A 22202-nucleotide genomic window follows, 5' to 3' on the forward strand; every position below is an offset into this window, starting at 1 on the left:
AGATTCAGACAGGCAATTTCAGAAACTTACATCATTTCCCTCTCATCCCTCCAACTCCTCTCTGATCTCTCCTGAAATTACTGACACTTCTCTAAAGAATATAGACACATGCATGCACATTCTGTTAAATTCGTTTAGTGTTGCTATTATGTGTACATGGTTGACCACTTGGTAGTGAAAGCAATCAGGGGTCTTGTCCCTGGAGAAGTCTGTACCTCTTCATTTGTCAGTGGAACCCTGTGAGAGCTCCCCCATGAGCACTGGATTGTCAACTAGTGTTGTCGTATTACAGGTCTCCTTAGGCATCCATATCGTGGAGAGTCTATACTCTCTCTAATATAGAAGCCATCCTCACAGCTAATGACATAATCTTCCACCTCTTATCATCTTGAAGTTCCCTCTTGCATGATATTCCCTTAGTTTTAGCTATAGGTGTTGCACTGTGGACATATTAACTGGGGTTGGGCACCCCAAATTCTGTGGCTATCTGCATTTTGACCAGTTGTAGATTTCTGTAATTGTCATCTGCAAAAAGAAATTTCTTTGCAAAGAGGTGAGAGATACACCTGTGTATATGCTAAGTATTTAGAATGCAATTAGCAGTTATTTTTGTGGTGATAGGTTCCTCTTTAGGGTCCAATACCTTACTAGCCATGGGTAGTGGGTTAAGTTTACAGTACCAAGCATGAATCCCCTAGTCAATGGGCCTTTAGTCCAATTAAATAGCTGTTGGTAGCACACATGCTGATCTTACTGTTTTTGGACTCACTCTGTAGACCAGGCTGACTGTGAATCCAGAGATTCACCTGCCTCTGCCTCCTGCATGTTTGGATTAAATGGGTGCACTATTACTGTCCAGCAACACACATAATTCCAACTTAGAAAATGATAAGAGATAAAATTAGAAGTTGGTAATGTTTTCAAGGAAAGGAAAGGCAAGCCATCAAGAGGTGTAATGCCGACCTTTGGATAATCTGTCTACATATATACAACACATTACTAGACTGGGTTAAATTAAGGAAAGCCTAATTCAGCACACACTAGGATTAGGTTTCAGGAATCTTGAGGAAAGTTTAGCTACACTCTAATTTCATGCTCATAGCCTATGCACAAAGTGACATTCGGTGTTCAAATTAAAAAAAATCCTCATAAAGAAACATTCTGCTCACCCTTTCCTGCCTTCCTAGTTGGTATTATACTTCCAGGCAGAACCACCCACATTTCTCTAACTGTGCCATACATGTGCCATGAACATTTATAGATGGCCATGTTTGCACTAAACCAGACTCTGTGTAGAACACCCTCCCTGGAATTACCTTTTACGACCCTATTTCCTCCTCAATGCTTGTGGAGAATATTGAATTCTAAACATAGCTTTCCCATCTCCTGTATCTTGTGGCCGATGTACTCTGTGGCCCCTTAGAGCTATGTGTACAGTGTTCCTATCACAATGTAGTTTTTACCTTTCCTGTGGCATTTATGCCAACTTCCTTGAGGATGGGAGCAGTGTTTTCTTTGCCTCAGAGTGCCCTGACTAGAAGAAAATAAATGGCGAAAGAATCACAGAAATATTTATTGAATTAAATTGATCCTTAGCTATAAAACACACATTGCTGTAGAAAATTGTTTCAAGTTATTATAAAATTGCAGGCCGCAAGCATATAAAATAAAGACACATTTGTGGCCATTAGATGAAATAGACAAATCTGTAAATAGATACCGTACAGTAGCTATCTTGTTACATTTCTCATTGCTTTAAAAGAGAAGATTGCTTAACAGCGGAAGGCAACATAATAGAGAAATGTTCCACTCTTTGCATCCCATTTGTGTTTTGGTAGTTGAAGATAAACCACTGGAAAAATGGCAGTAATGATAATAAAACTATTGAGCCTAAAATGACTTGGGTGTGATTGCAAATGCTGCAAGCCCTGTTTCTTTTTTTCAATGATACCACTAAAAGGCAGTGCTCTGGTACGCTGCACAGTTTACCTTGAAAGACTTTTTAAAGTTTCTAAATCATAATGAAGACCAAAATGTGAAGGTTGTAAACTCAATATGTCACAAAACCCACCCAAAATAGATGAATGTGGGAAGGGTCTTTTAAGGAAGAGAGAGCAATGATAGGGTTATGAAGGGATATCAGAATATGGGGGAGTGAAAGCAACAGAATCTACTATATCAGAATCATTATATACATGTTTGAAATCATCAAGGAAAATCTCTAAAGAAATTATAATACAATTAAAGTGTATAACAAAATATGTGACACAGATTTTAATCATTTATACATTTTCGGGCTATATTCAATGTCAACATATTTCAAATTTTATCCAGATATACAAGATAATATATAGTAGTAGAGCATCATAGAATACTTTTAAAATAAGCATATCTTCTTATTTATATGTTTTATTACTTTAAGTACTACTATGAGATATAAAAAGGTAGTGTGGTCCTTTTAGAGCTACATAAATGCTGTGGGTTAGATTGTTCAAGGGCATATGTTGCAGCTCCTAAATACAAATGCATACTGTTAGTTTATGTAGAATATACAGCATGGTGCATAGCAAGTCAGTATTTGTACTGGTGACAATAAATTCATTTTTATCCAAAGGTACAACGATTTTAAGAAAGCAGTTTTGTTGTTTAAAGAAGTAAAGCATGGTCAATGAGATTACTCACTGGTTCAAGGCCTTTGCCACTAAGCCCTGGATGATTTGAGCTGCAAGCAGAGAGGCACAAACATCACCTTTAAGTTATGAACATCATTGTTAGATGTCTATAGGTCCAAACTCTCTGTTGTTAATATATACATATAAACACAGGAGAAAAACAAGGACATACTTTGCCCATCTGTTTTATGCCCTGTAAATCAAATGCAGTGTAGTTTGGAAGTTGAAGTGAACATTGCACACTGAAGTATATATCAGTGTCGGACACCGCCTTGTAGGCATTTGGGAAATGCAAGATATTGAAGCCTTCTAGAGTTTCAAAGTTGGACGTGCAATTCATGGTATTTCCCACACCTACTTTAAAGTTTCATAAAATGCAGAATCCTTATATTCACCACTCATCTTTGGTAAACATAAAGCAATCTGGCCTTGTATACCATCAAAACTCCTTAATACCCTTTGGCCTATCAATTCTACTTCCTTTCAGTCTGTGATATGAAAGAAGTTTTCCCAGATAAAAGATTTTGTAATATTATCAACAAAGAAAAAGGTGGTATAGTGTTATGTGGTACTTTGTGTATACATAATTATACTCTGTGAAATTTTATAACCCATTTAAACATTTTATGTGTTAATATGATTTCCAAATGCTGAGTTCTAAGAAACTGGCTGTATAATATTTTGATGCTTTGTTGCTGCTATATCCATTCTGAATTAATGTACTAAGGAAATGCTTGTGGAAGACAGAAATACTCCTTCATTTGGAACATATTTTAGTCGGTTTTAACCATTAAAAGTAATGGGCACCATCAACTATAAACATAACTTTATCACACATCTGTGTTGTTCTTGATTTAATGACCTTATTACTTTTGTTATACTTAGTTTTGCTATGATGACATCCTAGACATCACACATTGGTATTACGGCCTTATGAGGAAAGGTAGGCAAATTCAATCATTCTCTAACCTGAAACATAAGACAGTTATGACAGCTAAGACATGTGTGTGGTGGTATCATTCTCAATGTTGGTATTAAACTTGGGTTTTTTCTCCTCTTGGTGGCAATGTAGGCTCTATGTTCAAATGCCAATAAATTTGTGTAAACCAATAGTTTAAACAGTTGGTTTAAAAGAAGTTATCATATGTCACTCTTCTAGTTCAGAAACATATTTAATACATCAAGTTTATCTCCTTCTCCTTAGGAGATGTTGAAGATTCACCACTTTTAAATATCAACTCTAGATTGTTGGTCTAGTCTCTCTTATGAAACAATTATTTATAAAGAATCCATAATTGCTTTGCACATATTTATTAAAAAATTAAATAACACAATTGCTCAATAACAGAGGATATGAGGGATTAGAGATAAATATACAATAGAAGATAATGTGGCACTTTGCCTAATTAAAATTTAGTTGACTAATTCATTTATTACATGCATTGTGTATATGTGGAATATATGTGTATGTATGTGTGTGTATGTGAGTGTGCAGTTACCTATGCATGTACATGCCAGAAGTCAACCTGGAGTGGCTCTGTCTGTTGTAGTCTATCTTATTGTTTAAAATAGGGTCTCTTATTAAAACAGGCATGCACTGCCACACACAGATTTTACAAGACTTGGGAAGTATGTTATCTGCTGAGCAATCATGTTAGCCCCAAGATGATTACATTATTAAGTATAACTGTAAAGCTGGACAGTGGTGGCCTACATTTTAATTCCTGCACTCGGGAGGCAGTGGCACATTAGTCTGAGGCCAGCCTGATCTACAGAGTTCCAGGACAGCTAGGGCTACATAGAGAAACCCTATATCATAAAATTGAATATCTATATCTATATCTATCTATCTCTATCTAACTATGATCTCATAAATTTGAGATCACTTCATACATAATGATTTGAAATAGTTCCAAATACAGGGAAGAAAATAGTGTCTGAACTTTCAACCGAAAAGTCAATGCAATTTTTTGATAACAATGTTATAGACAGCGTAATCTAAGCCTTAGAATGTACATATACAATTGATAGTCTCCAAAACATTTCTGTCTGTAGGTCTCTACATCCACCCCCATCTGCTGCTTAAGGAAGCCTCTCTGATGATGACTGGACAAGACACACGTCTATGAATACAGCAGAATATCATTAGGAATCATTTCAGTGATTTTTTTCCAGTCATGTTTGCTTCTACCCTAGGTCTCTTGGCTACCCAGTCTCTGCTTCCTAGTCATGTAGGCAGCGTCAGATACAGGCTCCCTTAGCCTGTTTCATGGGCTCAATTTCATTTGCAGAGAAAGAGTCTAGATTGGAGGACTCCATTAGTCATCCCTGTCAGAAGTTGGGGATCCATGTAAGTGGGGGAGGAAAGATTGCAGGAGTCAGAGGTGATGGAGAACATAATCCACTAAATTAACAAAGCAGGGCTCATATAGGCCCATAAAGACTGAAGCAGCAAGTATATAGCCTCCCTGGGTCTGCTCTAGATCTTCTGTGTATATGGTATGATTGTTAGCTTGGTGATTTTTCTGGGACTCCTAACAGTGGGAGCAGGTGAATATCTAATTCTTTCGTCTGCTCTTGGGACACTTTTCCTGCTATTGGATTGTCTTTTTCAACTTAGAGATAAGAGCTTATTCTTTGTCTTATTGCATCTTGGTTTGTTGTGTTTTGCTGTCAGCTCTTGGTGACCCATTCTTTTCTGAAGAAGAAACAGAGGGTGAATGGCTCTTGAATAGAGACGTGGTAGAAGGCAGTTAGGAAGAGTGGAGAAAGGAGAATGAATGGTTGGGGTATACTGTATGACAGAAAAGCCTATTTGCAATGAAAAAGAAAATAAGAAAATACTGTAAGTATCACATTCCTAAATCCATTGGTTTAATTAACAAAGAATCTCTTTGGGTTAACCTGCATCCTCATTTTCAACCTGTTTATCTGCCAATCAAATATATACGTTTAGCCCACACATCAGTGGATGGAAAAAAAAAAAAACCACAGTCAGTAAAAATTTATTGAAATAGGTCAAAGACATATAGCCGAGAAAGACCTAATTAAATTGGATCTTTTCATTTGCCAGCTGTTTGCATTGTTTACAATGAAAGATTGTGATCTTAATGAAGCCTAGTTCAAGATTCCTCCCTACACTCAGTCACTCATGTAAGTGTTACATCTCTGAAGGCAAAGGGTTCCTGGTCTTAGGAAGCCAGGTGACACCTACAGCTCTGCTCTGGTGGGGTGTGGTTTCCTGGCAGGATATAGCAGTTTTGCTCCTCTCCTATGGGCCCTTAGAGCTCTCCTCTGCTCTGCTAAGGGGGTTTCTCTGTAGAAATATAACAGTTCTTTTTCTGCTCCCTTGGGAGAAAGTTCTTACTTCTCTGGCTCACTAGACTCTGGTGAAAGAAGTTTGTCACCCAATCTTCATTCAATAGATTTATTTGGAGGGAGGAATCCAGAAGAGTAGCTGCCTCTGTCAGGGTAGTAAAGGCAGCTTCAAACTGAACAGGTACAGGGCTTATATAGGGTTTCTTAGGGCTGGAGTTTTACAGGGTGAATATTTTTCAGAGTAGGAATTGGTCAGATTTTAAACCCTGAGCTTGGACAATTTCTGAGATAGGCTGTATTTTATGCTCAGGGATTGGTTAGTTTCATGCTCAGGGATTGGTGGTTTTTATGCTGAGTTGGTCAGAGGCAGTTTGTTTCTTTGGCTCTGGTTTCAGGGCCAAATGGCCCTTTTAAAGCTTTTGGCTATGTTCATAAAAACATTGTTTGTCATATCCAGAACTTGGAAGCAACCTAAATGCCCCTCGACCAAAGAATGGATAAGGAAAATGTGGTACATTTACACAATGGAGTACTACACAGCACAAAAAAATAATGACATCTTGAATTTTGCAGGAAAATGATTGGAGCTAGAAAACATTGTTTTTGTGAGGTAACCCAGACACATGTATTATCATTTATCACATGTATTCACTCATAGGTTGTTTTTAAACATAAAGCAAAGAAAACCAGTCTACAAACCACAATCCCAGAGAACTTAGACAACAATGCGGACACTAAGAGAGACATACATAGATCTAATCTACATGGGAAGTAGAAAAAGACAAGATCTCCTGAGTAAATTGAGAGCATGGGGTCCTTGGGGGAGGGTTGAAGGCAGAAGGAGAGAACCAGGGAAGGGAGCAGAGAAACATGAAGAGCTCAATAAAAATTAATAAACTAAAAAGAAGCTTTTGGCTCTGCTTTCAGGGCCAGTGAACTGACTGTGGTCTCGGGGTGAGGGTGTGTTTTTTTTGGCTATGGTTTCAGGGCCAGGCTGTGTTGGTTTATTGACCCCTTTTAAACTTTGGCCCTGGTTTCAGGGTCAGTGTGTCTTGATTTGGATGCCCTTTTTATCTATAACTCACAGAATAGCCCTTAACTACTGAAGGAGTTCTTAGTCAGACTTTCTTCATGTTTTCAGGGCTCTATGTTCAGGGTAAACCCTAAAGCTCCTTCTATAAATATGTCATCTCTGACTATGTATTCAGCTGCTGTAGAAATGGAACTCTTGCCTATGACTACATGATTGTCAAGTAGAAAAGAAATAGTGGTTTCTGTAGTCACCAGACCTTGTCTGTAACCTGTGGGCTTGGATTAGCAACCTCAAAGTATTATTTAATGAGTTTTCTCAGGCAAGCATTGTTAGGAATATTCTGAACTGAGCCTCTCCAGCAACGCAAAGAACTCCAATCAAACCAAAATTAGACCAAATTAAAAATGCCCATGTTTAATGAATGCAACATTCTTGGGTGGCCAGGAGCATGGTGGGGCTGGGCAGGGGGTGTGGAACAGGACAGAGGGAGAGCACATGCAAAACCTGAAACCACATGGTCCTTCTCTGGGCAGCTGCCTCAATACTCTGTGGGAGTGGTCCTGTCTCTCCCCTGGGGAGGGATCAGTGCTTGAAAGGCTGGGAGTTGGAGTCTGGACCAATACAACCCCCAGGCCAGGGGCTTGGATGATGCTCCCAACTTAATATTACAAGCATTAGAAGTGAAAAGAAAATTGCATTTTGACTTTCTCCAAAATTCTAGTAATTGTTCAATGCCCCAAAGTGTATAGGGTGATAGTCCATGAATAATCGGACTCCATTCATCCAGGATGAAAGCAGAAGCACAGCTCTGCTCACAAATTCTACTTCTGTCCTTCTAAACACTATGGAGAGTTTCATTTCTTAGACATGGAATTTATAAAGGAAATGCTTACCAGTTCAATATTATTCTCAAACAAAAGGAGTGTGATTCAACTTGTCCTCACTGTATACATGAGGAAGACATGCCATACAGAAAGCTAATTTATATTAAGCAACCCTGGATTTGCCCTTGGAAACCAAATTCCCTTATCTCCGTCAATGAATGGGCTTTTTATTAACAAATCTCATTGTTAGCTATTTTAACCATAATGACTCAAAGAAGGGCATTCAAGTCACTTAACTTCTGATTAATTTAGATTACAATTGGACAATTCAAACGAAGTAAACAATTTAATTGGTTAAAAATAAAGCAGTCCCATTACTTGCTTATTTTCTGTGGGGACAAAAACTAGCCGAGTGAAAGAAATGTCAACCTTCAACAGGTCTGCCTATTATCCTCTAAATGACATTAAGTCTCCAATTCAGCTGACTGTATCTTACATTTTCACACTTTCTTATCAGGAAGAAAGATTAGAAAGTTTTTAGTTGCTTATCACCATGCTTTACATAAAACCAGACAGAGGAACATACCTTATCTCATTTAGCTTCCTAACATCTGGATAATATAAACATCTTTAGTTTGTTGGTCAGAGGGGAAAAGTGAGTGTTTTGCATATTTTGTTACTGGAAAAATGCTTCTTTAGTAAGTGGTTATGGGATACCAGCACAGAGAGAGACCCCAAACATCCATCCAACTTTTAGACTCATGCCCTTTGACTACAATATACCACAATCTACGGGCATAGATAAGACAAATATATTTTCTACGACCAAAACTAAACAGAAAACAGAAGTCTTGGTATAAAAGGTTTCTGTTTGGCACATAATCTGCCTCTATAACTAGTTTTCTAATAATGACCAGGGCTCTCTACAGAGGAGTGCTGGCCATGCTTATAGACCTGTTGTTTAAAGCAGGGTGGAGAAGTGACACTTAGCCTTTCATTTCTAGTCAACTTGCTTTACACTTCCCATTTTCCTCGTCAATTATGTTTTAACTTCGTAAGACATATAAATACCCTTTTGTTAAGTTGTTCATTCTCTTTTGCTGCCCTTAGATTTTTGAAATGCATTTATTCATGTATTTATTATTCCGTGTTCATATGGGGATGGTAGGGACTCACCATGTAGCCTTGACTGGCTTGGAACTTGCCATATAGACTTCCCTCAAAGTGCCAGAAGGTGCTTCTCCTTCTGTTTCCAGTGGGTTGAGTATGCCACCATGACTGTCTACAACTGTTTTTTAAATGCTCTTTTTTCCTTTGAGTCTCTGTAGTGTCTTTTGTGTTTCCAAGGTGTTTATGTCTCCTATTAGTTTTAGAGCATAGCTTTAACATTTGTGACCATTATCAAACATTTTGGTTATCAGATGTGTAATTATGCTAAAAAAACTGATTAAAATTTCCCAGGGGCACAGTGCTAAGGAAGGTGCTCATCATATTTAGATGATGATTGAGCAACAATATTTTCTGAAGGAAGTACTCATAGTTCAACATCCACAGGCATTAACTCTGATGCCCAGAAGAAAACCTTTATGTAGTCTCACTGGAGGCAAACATACGATGTTAGTGTTCTACACATTAAGGAAACAGGAAGGGGCCATGGCCATATTTAACACTATGTCATTGACATTCAGACCTGTCCTTTTCATTTATGTAGTACCATTATTCTGATCTCTGTCATACAAAAAGACTCTATGAGAAAAAAAATGTTGTTCACTTCTCTAGAGCTGAAAATAGTAAGTTGACTAAGAGGCGTGAATTTCAGTTAAGGAGAGTCTCATTCCTACCGATGCAAATCTTGTCTTGCTTTGCTCCACCCGGCTTCACACATGCTGTTCCTACTCTCCGAATGTCACCAGCCTCAGGGCCATTCAGAATTTAATCCAGCTTATGCTTTCTCTACTAGAGTTGTTCTTTTCTCCTGTTCTTTCCAAGGTTTTTTATAACTTCTTTCTTAACTCCTTTGTCTGTTATCATTAGTCTATGTCATTTTGATATTGTTTGTGATTGAGACAAACTAGGTATCTCCAAGCAAACTTGACTCGTTATTCTGGGAGACCATAAGTTATATTTCTGCATTACTGCCATACAGCTGCGTTCTAATGATGAAGTATGATGAAGGCAGTGGTAGCATGTCTAGGGATGATCCACCATGTCATTTACATGTAGTTTTATTTTCTTCATTTCATCATAATTTTGAGGATCATAAAGGACTCAATTTGCTTGCCCTTTCCTCAAACTGAAATACATTGACGTTTTTATGCTCAGTGCTTTGTTTTAGGGAAGAGAGCACTTAAGAGATGGTTGCAGTGAAGTGAGGCCTAGTAATGCCATGAGGATTCCCTAAGGCAATAAAATTAGCATTCTCAGAAATCCCTTTCCTCACTAGGAGAGAACAGTGATCACAACCTCTAGCTCCTGTCTTTATAACTGTATTTCCATTTTTTAAAAACCGTCTTTAGTGCTTTATTATTGCAGGTAAAACTGACTGATACAACTAGCCAAGGATGGAAGGCGTCTATGACTCTGAGAATTACCTTACTGGAAAATTGGTAGCCTGTTAAAAATGTCAACCGAGATGCTGTATGAAGGGAGAGGAGCTTTTATAATGTTTGGCCCTAAGGTTTGAAGAATTTTCATTTATAACACCATTTTTAGTCCAGTAGTTTAGAGTTCTTTCCATTTTTCTCTGTTCACCCACATCTTTCATCATCTCCATTTGATTGGAGGGAGAGAAAATAAGTCCTCATGTATGAGTTACCATTTTTTCTTGTGTTCAATATGAGATACTTCTCTTTTACCTCCTCATTTTAGAACTGTCATCACCAAAACTTTAGACTTAAGGAAAACCTTGCCTTTCAGTTTATAGACCCTAACAGCAGGTTTCTAGTTATAATATATCTCTATGTCATGTCTTCAGGCTTTATCAGCACCAGGTGTAAGCTGTGGTTCAAAGGACACTAGCTATAAAATAAACAATAATATCCTTTAACTTGATTTAGAATATTTACATGGGGAAATTAGTTGGTTCAGAATGAGAAAGAGAGAAGTTTAAACTTCAAGGTCATATCACATAGCACGGAATATATTTATGGATAATGATAAGAAAAGATAATTACAAGTGGCCTTTCCTCAGAAGATGTTTTACTCCTTGATGTGAAACATACTCTCTGTTTTAACTGGTTTCTTGGAGGATAATTTAACAAGTACAAGTGGATGAGTGTCCTTAATTTGTATGGCTCATGCCTCTAATTCCCATACCTATAGAGAAATGACCACAGGAGAAAGAAATGTCTGCTCTTCAACATCTATGAGTGTGTATTGTTGTTGTGTGACACTATTTCTGGGGAGATGTAAAACATATTTACTTTTTCTAGATGAGAAAATTACAGACCAAATTAACAATATTTCTAAAGTTCAGCTTGGTGAATCAATGAGTTTATTTGGGCGACTTACAAGAATACTGGTGAAAGATTACTTATAGGAGCATGGCTATATCGATGACAGCCATATCACCAAAAACACACCAAAGAATAAGTAAAGACTTATGAAGTTGAAACCCTGGAGTTCTCTGCATGACTTGTAGGTTGCTGGAAGGGTTGAAGAGCCTTGTTTTCTTTTTTTTAAAATTTTTTATTGAGTTATACATTTTTCTCCACTTCCTTGCCTTCTCCCTTCCCCCTTCCTCTCCCCTGTGACCACTACACTCCCAATTTTCTAAGAAGATCTTGCCTTATTCTCCTTCATATGAAGATCCATGTGTGTCTCTCTTACGGTTTTCTTTGCTGTCTAGGTTCTCTGGGATTGTGGGCTGTAGGCTGGATTTCCTTTGCTTTATGTCTAAAAGCCACTTATGAGTGAGTACATATTATATTTCTCTTTCTGGGTCTGTGTTACCTCATTCAATATGGTTTTAATATGGTTCCATCCATTTGCCTGCAAATTTCAAGATGTCATTATTTTTTTATTCCTATTTACTCCATTGTGTAAATGGACCACATTTTTAATCCATCAATCAGTTGAGGGGCATTTAGGGTTTTCAGTTTCTGGCTATTATGAATAATGCTGTTATGAACATAGTTGAGCACATGTCCTTATGGTATGATTGAGCATCCTTTGGGCATATACCCAAAAGTGGTATTGCTGGGTCTTGAGGGAGAAAGTTTCTTAATTTTCTGAGAAATCACCAGCTTGCATTCCCAACAACAATGCAGAAGTGTTCCCTTTACCCTGTAACCTCTCCAGCATAAGTTGTCATCAGTGTTTTTGATCTTGGCCAATCAGATGGGTGTAAGATGAAACCTAGAATTGTTTTAATTTGTATTTCCCTGCTGGATAAGGATGTTGAATATTTTCTTAAGTGTCTTTCAGCTAGTTGAGATTCATTTGATGAGAGTTCTCTGTTTAGGTTTGTATCACACTTTTTAAAGTTCAATTATTTGTTCTTTTAATGTCAAGTTTCTTGAGTTTTTTGTATTCTTTTGAGATCAACCCTCTGTCTGATGTGGGGTGGGTGAAGATCTTTTCCCATTCTGTAAGCTGCTGCTTTGTCTTATTGATGGTTTTCTTTACTTTATAGAAGCTTCTCAACTTCAGAAGGTCCCATTTATTAACTATTGCTTTCAGTGTTTGTGCTACTAGTATTATATTTAGGAAGTAGCATCCTGTGTCAATGCGTTCAAGTGTACTTCCCATTTTCTCTTCTATGAAGCTCAATGTAATTAGTTTTATATTGAGATCTCTGATCCATTTATACTTGAGTTTTGTGAATGCTGATAGATTTGGATCTATTTTCATTCTTCTTCATGTTGATATCCAATTATGCCAGCATGATTTGCTGACTATACTTTCTTTTTTTCTATTTTATATTTTTTTGCTTTTTTTGTAAAAAAAAAAAAAATCAGGTGTTTGTAGGTGTGTAAATTGATATCTGGGTCTTTGATTCAATTCCATTAATTCTCATGTCTGTTTTTATGCCAATATCAGGCATTTTCAGTAGTAGTGGCAGGCTCTGTAGTAGAGTTTGAAGCCAGGGATTGTGATGCCTCCAGAAGTTTCTTTATTTACAGGATTATTTAGATATACTGTTTTTTTCCCATAAGAAGTATTGTTCTTTTGAGGTCTGTGAAAGATTTTTCTGGGTATTGCATTGAATCTATAGAATTCTTTTGGTAAGATTGCCATTTTTTATTATGTTAATCCTACCTATCAAGAGCATGGTAGATCTTTTTAATTTCTGGTGCCTTGTTCAGTTTTCTTTTTTTTATCAAAGGTTTAAAGTTCTTGTCATAAGGTCTTTCAGTTGTTTGTTAGAGTTACTCAAGATATTTTATGCTAGTTGTGGCTATTGTGAATGGTGATATTTCTCTAATTTCTCTCTCAGCCAATTTATCATCTGTATAAAGTAGGATTGCTGACTTCAGTTAATTTTATATCCTTCCATATTACTGAAGGTTTTTATCAGCTGTAGAAGTTCCCTGGTAAAATTTTGGGGGTCACTTATTTATACTATCATATCATCTGCAAATAGCAAACATTTGACTTCTTCCCTTCTGATTTGTATCCATTTGATCTCCTTTTGTTGTCTTATTGCTTTAGCTAAAACTTCAAGTACTATTTTGAATAGATATAGAGAGAGTGGACAGCTTTGTCTTGTTCCTAATTTCAGTGGGATCAATTTGAGTTTATCTCCATTTAGTTTGATGTTGGCTGTAGGCTTGCTGTATATTGTCTTTATTATGTTTAGGTATGTTCCTTGTATTTCTGCTCTCCCCAAGACTTTTATTATAAAGGGGTGTTAAATTTTGACAAAGGCTTTTTCAGTACCTAATGAGATCATCATGTGTAGGCAGATGCTGCTTGTTTGTTCCTGGCTGAAATAATCACAAACTATATTATTTGCAATACTGTTTTGCCAATAGATTAAGTGTACTTCCGGCTTACTATTAACCCATTTCTATTAATCTGTGTATCATCACATGGCTGTGGCTTACTAGGTATAGTTCCATTCAGCGTCTGTCTCTGGCCAGGCTACATGGCTTGTCCTTACTCTGCCTCCTTTCTCCTAGCATCCAGTTTAGTTTCCCCACCTAGATCTACTCTTCCCTATTACAGGCCAAGGTAGCTTCTTTATTCATTAACCAATAAGAGCAATGCATAAACAAAAGGGCTTCTCACATCAATCATATGTTTTTTTTCTTTCAGTTTGTATGGTGGATCACATTCAAAGATTTTCATATGCTGAACCATCTCTGCATCTCTAGAATAAAGCCTACTTGGTCATGGTGAGTAATTTTTTAATGTGTTCTTGAATTTTGGTTTGTGAGTATTTTATTGAGTATTAGTGCATCAACGTTCATGAGAGATGTTAGTATGTAATTCTCTTTCTTAGTTGTGTCTTTGTGTGATTTGGGTATCAGGATAAGTGTAGCCTCATAAAAATTTGGCAGTGCTTCTGTTTCTATCATGTAACAATCTGAGGAGTGTTGGTATTAGCTCTTCTTTGAAAATCTTATAGAATTCTGCATTGAAAATATCTGTCCCGGGTTTTTAGGTTGGGAAACTTTTGATGACTGCTTCTATTTCCTTTGTGGCTATAGGACTATTTAGTTTGCTTATCTGTCTTGGTTTAATTTTTGGAAGTGATGTGTATTCAGAAAATTTTCTATTTCCTGTAAGCTTTAGAATTTTGTGTAGTACAGGTTTTTGAAGTAAGACCTGAATATTCTCTGGTTTTCCTCCATGTCTGTTGTTATGTCCCACTTTTCATTTCTGCTTTTGTTAATTGGGATATTCTCTCTCTGTCTTTTGGTTAGTTTGGAGAAAGGTTTGTCTATTTTCTTGATTTTCTCGAGAAACCAACTCTTTGTCTCATTGATTCTTTATATTGTTTCCTTTGTTTCTATGTTGTTGATTCCAGCTCTCAATGTGATTATTTCCTACAGTCTAGTCCTCCTGGGTTAGTGGTTTATTTATTTATTTATTTATTTTTTAAATTTTATTTATTTATTTATTATTTATTTGGTCCTCTAGCGTTCAGCTGTTCTGTTAACTTGCTAGTGTGATTTTTTTCCAGCTTCTTTATGTAGGTGTTTAGTGCTACGAACTTTCTTCTTAGCACTGCTTTCATAGTCTCCTATAAGTTTGGGTATGGGGTGCACTCATTTTCATTGAATTTTAGGAAGTCTTTATTTCTTTAATTATTTCTTCCTTGACTCATTGATGATTCAAGTGAACATTGTTCTATTTCTGTGTGTTTGTGAGTTTTCTAAAATTAGTGCTTCTGTTGAATTCTAACTTTAAGCCCTGGTGATCTGATAAGATACATGGGGTTTTCCCAAATTTTTTTTTATCCGTTTAGGTTACTGAGTTCGTGGTCAATTTTTGAGACAGTTACGTGGGGTGCTGAGAAGAAGGTATTTTTTATGTTTGGATGGAATGTTCTTTATATGTCTGTTAAGTCCATTTGAGTCATGACATTCATTAGTTCACTTATTTCATTGTTAGGTTTCTGTCTGACAGAAATGTCCAGTGGTGACAGGGAGTTTTTGAAGTTTCCCACTATTAGTGTATGTGGTTTAATGTGTGGTGTAAGCTACTGTTGTCAGTGGCCACTTGTTTGTTTCCCAGCTGCCCAGACCCAAAATAATCACACAGAAACTATATTAATTGCAATACTGTTTGGCCAATAGCTTAAGTGTGTTTCTAGTTAGCTCTTCCATCTTAAATTAACACATTTATATTAATCTGTGTATTGACATTTGGTTGTGGCTTACCAGTAAGGGCTTGTCCAGCGTCTGGTGCCTGTCTTCTGTGGTGGCTGCATGACTTTTCCCTTACCCTGCCTAGTCTCTCTTTATATCTTTTCCAGTCTGGCTATATTGTGTTAAGCCATCGTGCTAAAGAAGCTTCTTTATTAACCAATGGCAATAAAACACAGCACAAAGGGGAATCCCACAACTAACTTTAGTAATGTTTCTTTTACATATGAGGGTACTCTTGTATTTGGGGAAAAATGTTTAGTATTGAGATTTCCTCTTGATGATTTTTTCTTTTGACAATTATGCAATAACCTTCTTTTACTCTGTTGATTGATTTTAGTTAAAAGTCTATTTTGTTAGATATTAGAATAGCTACACCAACTTGTTTCATAGGTCCATTGGAAAATTTTTCCCAATCTTTTGCTTTAAGGTGATGACTGTCTTTGAGGTTGTGGTATGTTGCTTGTATGTAGCAGATGGATGGATTCAGTTTTTATATCCAGTCTCTTTCCCTGTGACTTTTTATAGGTAAGTTGAGTCCATTTATATTAAGGAATATTAATGAGCAGCGATTGTTAGTTCCTGTTAATTTTGTTTTTGTTGTTGGTGATGTTATTGTGTGTGCTTTTCCTTTCTTGGGATTTGATGCTCTGAAATCGTCTATTATCTATGTTTTGTGAGTGTAACTGACTTTTATAATTAGAGTTTTCTTTCTAGTATTTTGTGTATGGTTGGCTTTCTGGGTAGGTATTGTTTAAATCTGGTTCTGTCATGGAATATCTTGTTTTCTCCATCTATGATGATTGAAAGTTTTGCTGGGTATTATAGTCTGGAACAGCATCCATGGTCTCTTAATGTCTATATAACTTTTGTCCAGGACCTTCTGGCTTTCATTGTTTTCATTGAGAAGTCAGGTGTAATTCAGACAAGTCTGCCTTATATGTTGACCTTTTTCCTTTGCAACTCTTAATATTTTCTTTATTCTGTATGTTTAGTGGTTTGATTACTATGTGTCAAGGGGACTTTGTTTTCTGGTCCAATCTATTTGACAAGCTTCTTATACCTTCATAGACATATCCTTCTTTAGGTTTGAAAAATTTTCTTCTATTATTTTGTTGAATATATATTATCTTTGCCTTTGAGTTGAACTTCTCTTTCTTCTCTCCCTATTTTTCTTAGGTTTGGGCTTTTCATGATGTCCCCTATTTTCTGGATATTTGTGTTAAGCTTTTGTTAGATTTAACCTTTTCTTTGACTGATGAATCTATTTTCTATATTGTATCTTCAATTTCTGAGATTCTTTCTTCCATCTCTTGTATTCTGCTGTTAATGTTTGCATGTGTGGTTCCTGATTGTTTACTCATATTTTCTGTTTAGAATTTCCTCTGTTTGTGTTTTCTTTATAGTTTCTATTTTAGTTTTTAAGTCTTGAATCATTTCTTTCACCTGTTTGATTGCTTTTTCTTGATTTTACTTAAGAGATTTGTTGCTTTCTTCCAATTATTTTTGTCTTTCCCTCCATTTCTTGAGGAAATTTTTCTTTTCCTCTTTAAGGGCCTCAAACATTTTTCTAAAGTAATTTTTTAGGTCATTTTCTTCTTCATCATCTGTGTGGGGTTTTTAAGTCTTCCTGTTAGAGAGTCACTAGTTTTTTTTTTTCCTGTGTCCTGTTGCTCTTTGTGTTGTTGAGTATGTTTTTACATTATTGTCTACCGATATTTTCTTACAGTTGGTGTAGTTGGGACCATGTCCTCGGTGATTCTTCCTCCAGGTTCCAGTGGATCTAAGGTTCAGATGGTTGCTCCTCATGGTGTAGTTTGAGCCAAGGTTTTGGTTATGTTGGAGGTCACTCAGCATTCCCAGAAGCCACTAGGTGCTTCTGGAGGCTACTCAGCACTCCTGGTGGTTAGGTCTGCCTATTCCCTCAGAGCCCACTCAGGCCTTGCCTGCTCCTATGGGGGCTTCTAGGGCCTTACTGGCCCCAGCAGGGGTTACTGGTGCTTTTCCTGACCTGGTGGGTGTTTCTCAGGCCTTTCCTGCCTCCATTGGGTTAGTTCAGCCCTTGCCTGCCTCTCAGGAGGTCACTTGGGCCTTGGAAAGTCTTCTTTCCTCAGCAATCTTTACTGTTTATAATTTTCAGGGACTTCCTGAGACTAGTGAGTTGTTTACTTCTTATGTCTCTTGTTTTAAAATATATATTTTATTATGTCTAATGATGAGCATGTGTGGGGTGATAGGTGGGTATGTACACACAAAGTGAAGGTGTCAGCAGAGTCCAAAAGAGGGCTTCTGATCTCTTGGAGCTGAAGTGACAGGTTGTTGTGAGTTGTCTGACATGGGTGCTGGATAGTGAACCTGGGTCCTCTGTAAGAGAAATATTGTAATTTTTCAGCTTATCTTCTTCCTAACCTATACCTCCTGGATCTTAAGGAATCTTGTGTTAGAGAGGACTGGCTTTCATTTCTGAGACAACTGTTATAAAGTGACTATGTCCTGTTCTTCTATCAAGGTAGGTATTTTTAAGCAGTCAATTCTTATTCTTGACTTGCTTCATTTGCTAGGAGAAATAGTTTAATGAAAGCACCTTTTCTGATAACATTTGGTATTATTTTCCTTCAGGATTAGTAAGATTCCAAGCTTCATTTATCATGTCTACCTCTAAAACATCTCTTAAAAATGTTAAAATGATATGATATGGAAATTGGCCCTATTCTTCTGCACCGGAGATCTGTCAGAGAATTGAGGTAGACTGGTCATTTGCTCTGAGCCTCTCTGCTTTAACGTTACAGAAGTCTTCATTAACTATATCTCTATATATACTACTCAACTAAGGTGCACCACAGAGTTTTAGAAAGATGACTTCATCCCCACATTTGCTTTTTATTCTTGTCTTTATTAGAAGAATCCTCTAAGTGCTAACAAATGAAAACATGCCAGACCCTAACAGAAATATTTGAATTTTATGTTTTTTAGAGTTTTTATACTTACTTCTTAATTATTGATGATAGTTTCCTGACAGCAGTTTTCTGAACTTTACATATGATTGTCCGAGGAAACCTTCTGTTTTAAAAGGAGAAGACTTTAATAGAATTCAACTCTACATTTACCTTCAAAATACTTGAGCACATAGTGAACTCCTAATGGCTATAAAGAGGACTGTGTAAAGTTAGAGCAGAAAAACCATAATCACCAAACACAGCTCCCTACTACCATTTCAGAGCCCAGGAAAAGGTTTTTTTTTTTATTTTATTGGATCTTTAATCATAGGGAATCTATCTGTGAATATTGGAAGCAGACTGAACCTCCTCTTTGCTACAATAGCTGACTATTAATGAATAAATGAGAAACACCTGGATTTCTAGTTCTGGAGAAGCTGACTTTCTCATAGCCAGTCTCACACTAAAGGACACCAAAAGTTAAAGATTAAAATAGAGAAATCATAGGTACCTTTTATAACGTGCCATGCACAAACCTCCCCTGTGCAATCCCTCCTTTGGTATGCACTAGAAGTGTTCCATAAAATGATGAAGAATGAACTCTAGACTGTACTTGAGATATTAAGAAAGCAGTGGGGGATTTTTATTAACTAATTATCTTAATTATCCCATCATTGTGGCAAAATACTTGACGTAAAAAAAATCAAGGAAAGGAATAATTTATTTTTACTTCAGAGGTGTAGCAATGGAGGTGTGACAGCAAAGAGGAACTGAAATCATGGCCTCTGGGAGGGAGGAGGCAGAGAGGGAAACACAAGATGGTACACACTCAAACAACATCCTGAATGACCTATTTCCTCCACTGAGATTCCTCTTCCTACTTTTCACTGCCTTGCAATAATGCTGGAACATCAAGAATCCATCAGTCGATTAATTCATTGATTAGAGTTTTCAAGATCCAATCACTACCAAAATCCCATCCACTGCAAGGCAATATCCCCCGTATATGATATTATTTGTACCACTTTGTATTCAAACTCTTAACAGAGATATCAGCAAGAAAAAATATCTCGTAGTTATTACCATGCCCTTAAATCATACCAGAGCAAAGGAATTCATAGGGGTAAAGGACAACAGAGAAATGATGGTGGAAGAATATTATTATAATTAAGATAGTGCTGAGTGGGAATGTCACCACACATTGGAGGGGACATTTGCAGAATAAAGTAGTGACAGAACAGCACATTGGTGGTAAAACTATTGTGGTAGTTAAGTTATCTCAGAACCTTCATGTAATGGGCATTCCACACAAAAAAAAAACATGCATGTTTATTTTAAAACACTGTTAAAAAGTTAGTAAGATAAGGACAGAATCCTATCATAATATTTAGGTAGGATGGAACATTATCAAGCTGAAAAGAAGAATAAAGTCCTCACATATAAAAAAGTGAATAAGTGAATGGACTCAAAAGATAGTAACTTTCATCAAATAAGTCAGATGCAGGAAAACAAGTACCACAAAAACTTTCTAATTTGAGCGATCTAACAAAATGATGTCTTGCAGTGAACAGTATTCACTACATTAGGGACAGGTATGAACGGGATGGAAAAAATGAGGTTTGAATTTGATCTAATTAGAGTGTGTTGAAAGTATATACCTACACACTGAACTCCCATTACTATGCACAACTAACACAAATCAAGAAAAAAAATTATGGATTCTGTGTTAGTGCATATTAGTTTACAGCCTCCTCCCATCGTTCTATAGATGAGAGCTAAACTCAAATATGTCTGTCAATGAGCTATTCTTTTGTACAACATTTTAAATAGCCATTTCTGGAGGAGTAGGTAAAAGGGAAGGTATCTAACTGCAGTATGCAGTGTGATGTGAATTAATAATAGAGAAGATGATGTTTAAAGTGTTCGGTTGAGGATTTGTTGCTTTGTCACAAGATTCAGCATTGTTCCATGTCAGAAATTGATTTTCTTTCAGAAATTCTTGTTTCTCAAATCAGTAATGTGAGCAAGTACATAGTGCCACTTTGATAATGTATAAAGGGCCTGATTCCACTCCTCAAATAGCACACACGAAGCAAAAACAAACAATCAATTGTTTCTGACATTTTTGACTACATTTTATACTCTTGAGTTTAAGTAATCCAAGGAAGAAATACTTCAAGTTGGTGCTTAGGTCCCTTCCTTCCCTGTTTCAAGAGGAATGGGTTCATTTGTTTAGCTGCTATCAGATATCTTTTTCTTTGGACTATGGATAATAGACAGGAGGAAGTGAAAACCTTTTTTCCAGGTTCAGGTGGCATGTGTTTCCAAAACCCTCTGCCTTCCCACAGTGTACTCAAAGAGGTCAGTAGTTTCACATCTATGGCAGCATCATGAGCTGGAGGCTGGTTCTTTCATGCCTTCTTTATTAAGGTTCATGATACAGCAGAGTCTAGCTGTATTCAATTCCTACTGGAATGCTTTTCAGTTAAATCATTTATGAGTAATGCCATATTTGCAGGAGGCTGTTTGCCTGTGCCTCAGTAACAGCAACCAGTGCTCTAGAAAATTCTCCAGAGCTTGACATCTTATTCTCTTAACACAAGAATTCTAAAAATAGCTTATTCTGGGATAACTTCTATAACTCCCCCCCTCTCTCTCTCACAGAGAGAGATCGACGTAGGCTATGCAAAGTTATCATACATGTAAAACTATTCCCTCTAAACCCCTCTATGTGTATGTGTGTCTCTTACTTTCTCTAATGCTATTAGTGCAGTGATTCTCATCCTTCCTAATACTGCAACCCTGTTTTTGTGACTCCAGCCACAAAATTATTGTCTTTGCTATTTCGTAACTAATTTTGGTACTGTTATGAATAATAATGTAAATATATTTGTTTTTGATAGTCTTAGGTAATCCATCTGAAAGTGTTGCTCAATACCCAAAGGGATCGTGACCCACAGGTTGAGAACTACTGCTATTGTGCATCTATAGGAGACCTCAACCAGTCAACTCTCAATTTTCTCCTTGTAAAGAACTTGAATGACTATTGGGCTCCATTATAAATACGACTCAAAAAAAAAAAAACCCTCAATGTCTCTATAATTATACTTTACATCAGAAACATAACTCTTTTTAATCTCTATCTTCATACTATTGTCTTAAAACATATTTGACTCAATGAAATATTTTATATGAGAGATGAATCTGAATCTATAATCAAAAATTTAAAGAGATACAAAAAATCTGCCAAGTGCCTAAGATGACAGTGACATTGAAATTTTTTTCTTTAAAAATAATTCGAGGTGGTATGGTTGTAGGATGGAGAGACTGCTCAGTGGTTAAGACAGATTCTTACAGATGATCTGGGTTGCTCAAATACCCACATAGGGTTTACAAATGCCTTTAACTGCAGTACAGGGATTTGACTCACTCTTTAATCTCTGCAAGTTCCAGCATACATGTGATGTACAAACATATACCCTTACACAATACATGTAAAATAATAAACAATTTAATATTTAAAAAAGTTTTTTATTGTTTGAGAATCTCATGCATGCATGTATTATGTTTAGATCAAATTAACCCCTCTTTCTCTCCCCTTTAGT

The sequence above is a fragment of the Arvicola amphibius genome, chromosome 4 (assembly GCF_903992535.2).
Source record: "Arvicola amphibius chromosome 4, mArvAmp1.2, whole genome shotgun sequence".
NCBI lineage: Eukaryota > Metazoa > Chordata > Mammalia > Rodentia > Cricetidae > Arvicola > Arvicola amphibius.